This window comes from Charadrius vociferus, unplaced genomic scaffold (assembly GCF_000708025.1).
Source record: "Charadrius vociferus isolate BGI_N301 unplaced genomic scaffold, ASM70802v2 scaffold610, whole genome shotgun sequence".
NCBI lineage: Eukaryota > Metazoa > Chordata > Aves > Charadriiformes > Charadriidae > Charadrius > Charadrius vociferus.
The window spans coordinates 1,243,029-1,246,972 of NW_009646437.1; positions in this window are offsets into that span (position 1 = coordinate 1,243,029).

A 3,944-nucleotide genomic window follows, 5' to 3' on the forward strand; every position below is an offset into this window, starting at 1 on the left:
TCACCACGCCCGGCTGAGGATGATGGCGGCACAACTTTTGGACGCGGTGCCCAACCCAAATCCAAATGAGCAAAACCGGTTACAGGAAGGTGGTGCAGGTGCCTTTACTGTCAGCCACCAAAGATGTGGGGTTTATTCCATCAACAAAAGTGTCTCTAGAAGTTCAGCCTGGGCCTGAGCTCTAAACGAAGAGCTATAAGCAGAAGCAAATTGTTTTGCACGGGTCTTGTGGCGGTCACTGGGTGGAGATGAGTTTCGGCCCCGACAAGTGACCAGCCATTTCCCGCCCTCTCACCCTTGCTGCCTCCAAGGGACAGGAAAAGCTGTGGTGGCTGAAGCTGGTGGTGGGCAGCTAGTTTTGTATTTTAAATTTGTATTTAGCAAAGCACGTAAAATCCAGGCATGTGAGGCAGCCCTGCTGGTGCACTACTCCTAAGCAAAGAAGGTCATTAGCCAGAGGAGCCAGAGGTGGTGGAGCTGCAAGAGCCACCATGTTCCCCTTTCTGAGGAGGAGACTGGTGAGACTGGCCGTAGTAGGACGTGGAGGAAGGCATTCCCACTGCGGCAGGGCACAGAGCCTGCCTGTGAGCGTGGTCGTCTCCTGCAGAAAGCAAAGGATTGCTGAGGGGGTGGATACGGATCAGGAGCAAGGAAAGGTACTGCCAAAGATGTCTTTAGCTGTGTTTCTGGCACATTTGATTAAATCTCAAATAGCTCCCTAGGCAGTGGTAGCGGGCCTGGTAACCTGAAGTCTCATCTAACAAAAATCAGTATAGCTTTCTGGAGCTATCGGCCTCTGATCTGGGGGGTCTGACCCTTTATTTTCACTCCTCTCTGCCTCAAGGCTAATCAGCAGAGCTTGCAAACCAATAACAAATCGGTTAAAAATCAGCTTTATATGCAAAGCCTAAAATAAAACATCTGTATATATCCCAGAAGCCTTCACAACCTCCTGTTTTATTAGTATCTCTAAAATAACTTTTCTTTCCTGACGCTAATTCCAGCCAGAAGCACTCAGATAATCCTCGTAGGACTGTTATGTGTATTTCCAATTAAGCAATTTATAAGCACTGGCTGCGAGGAGCTTTTTGTTCTTAAGGAAATTATTTCTTCATTAAGCGTAAAACAAGTCTTTTTTTATCCCTGCTTTATCTGAAAGCCCTTGTGCCCCCTTCACATATGGTTTAAGTACTGAACTATGTAGAAGGAGATTAATCATCTTGTATCCCAACAAGCAGGCGAGACATGGCAGCTGGGTCAGATGCACAGGGAATAGGCTTTTCAGTGTTTGTTTTCAGAGAGAAGTAAAAGTCAGACAGACAGACACTTACTTTCAAGCTACTGCCTTTGCCAGAGGCAACCCACACAATCATGAGCCCTTCTGGAGTCTGAGTCATGAAGAACTGCTGCAGATAAAATGAAGACAGTCAAGAGGAAAAAAAAAAATCCCATTCATACCCAGCTAATGAGTAGAAGTTCCAAATTGCCTCTTGTTTTCCAGGCTGTGTACCTTAATTAGATGAATCACAGAACACTGAGGGTGGAAAACACAGGCCAGAGAGCTCATAAGAGTCCACTTCATTCTTTTACACTAGCAGCATTATCTACCTCGCCGCCAGGGAAGAATGTCCCTCCATTTTCTCGGACAGCAAAGTCTTCTGGCATGAGATATGGACTGGCACAGAAAATGAAGTCCAGAAATGATGTATGATTGACTTGAGCTAGTAGTGCAAGCACTTTATTCCTCGCCTTCTCCCCAAAACCAACTATTTACACTTTATGTAAAGGCACTTACCAGCCTGCTTTCTGGTCAAAGTCTGGCCCATGACAAAACAGCACAAGTTGCACGGAGCAGCAACATGAGGGACCGACTTCAAAGTGATAGCCTACCTGCTAGTATTAGGAATTGACTCATCAGAAAGCCTTCTGATGTGATAACAGGAAGCCATTATGAGCCTTAGGCATTACTGGTACCCTGGGAAGAAACCCCACGTTAGTATAAGTAAACTGCATTCCCATCATCTTTCTCTAGGACAGATTAGGAGACAGCCTAACAATGGGACTGTTCCTGAATGTTTATGATTGATATTCAGAATCAGTTTACAGTAAGAAGTGTAGACATGGAAGAACTGGTATCAGAAAACATAATTAGTACAGTTAGTAAACAGCTAACCTATAGAAGCAGATAAGAGAGCAACACATTGTGTCATGTAAGCCTATACCGATGCTTAGCTTACACAGTGTCGGTGGAAAACATATCATGTATTCCAGTGGAACCAGCAGCCCCATGTGGTTCTCCTGGCAACGGGTGTGTAAAATGGCTGATGGTAATAGAGCTGGTAGTGGTGTGATCAACCGTATAGTTAAATGTGTACATCATATAGCTCGGTGAAGAGATGATGAGTTCAGAATGAGCTTAAAACCTTGAGGTTTCTTTCTCTGTATATCATGCCATGCTCAGTAATACCGTTTAATGTCTTGCTTTTTGTTACTGAGTGGATTTTTTTTAGCAGCACAAGGAAGAAATGCATGGCTGTAGTTCCCTCAGCAAGCCCAATGGCATTGTGTATTTTGGTTATTCTGGTTTTATGATGTCTGTCTCTGTCATAAATAGAAGCAGGTTTTGAAAAGGGATTTGAAGGAAGATGGGGTAATATGTGGCATTGTGCTCCTGGGACAGAGACGGCTGTACTGGCAAATGGAGAGTCACTGATCTGCCAGATCAAAAAAAAAAGAAGTCACTTATGTCATGGCAGCATGAGAGAAAGGAAGAGGATAGAGCCACAAACTAGTCATACTTGATGTTCAGTGTTAACACTGTTGTCAGAATGGAGGGGAGAACAGCAAAATAAATGTCAGAAACAGATAAGAGATTGATAAAAGGACTGTGGATGATGTATAGAAAATAATGCTGTAGTGGGAAGTCAAGGATGAGGAGGGGAAAGTGTCAATAATGCTATCATTATGCAGGGCATGAGGTTGATCTGGAATCTGTGCTTTGGGTTGGTTGCAGTGTCAGAGAGGCCAGAAAGGGGGGAGATAACATCAGGCAGAAGATCAGGTAAAAGTGGGCAAGAGCATGATCTGTCCTGAGTCTTAGAAACATGGCAGAAGAAGTATCATTGGTATTTAGGTATAGCCTAATGTACAGTAGACTATAGAAAACAAGCAGAGCTGTCTGGCTCCTTACCTGCAGGAAAAGGGACATGGCAGCATCTTAGTTATAAAAAAATAAAGAGAGAAAGTTCAGGATTTAATTTGCGTGGTGTTCAGTCAGCAAGAGATGTGGGGGTGGCAATATTGCCAAAGCAAAGCTGAGTTGAGGGAAATAGATTAGAAGCGGTGAGTCAGATATGTGAGCTTACGGTTGCACAGCTGATATTTGAAGCTGCAGGAAGAATGAGGATCATATGAAGCTCCAATGGGGCATTCCTTTCTGAGTTTTACAGTTCAGATCTCATCAGAACATGCACAGTTTAACAACCCTTAGTCATCACAAACCTGCAGGAGCACGTCAAGTAGAGAAGAGAAAGGGAGAGCAGTGGCCAGATAACAGAGCTGCAGGAATATTCCTTGGATAGAGGTAGGAATTTGAGAGAAACCCCCCCTCAAATTTAGATCCTCGCTGAAGACCTTATCTCTCAGGGGAATCTTTTGTGAGTGAAGGTTTAGAATATGTGCGTCAGCTGCTGCAAAGTCTCTTTTGTAGCCAATCCAGGCAGTACCTAACTGGATGATGCATAACAACGCATGGACCATGGAGGCGCTAGTCATATTTCTGTCTATAATTGCACTCATTAAAATAATTTTGTTTAAACAGCTTATCTTTGTTTGCTTTCCAGCAATGCCTCTGAAAACTCTGGTGGTATCCAAATGCATTTTTCTCCCCTTACTCAAGCTTTTGTGAAAACAGAACTGCTTTGTGACATCTCCTGATTTTTACG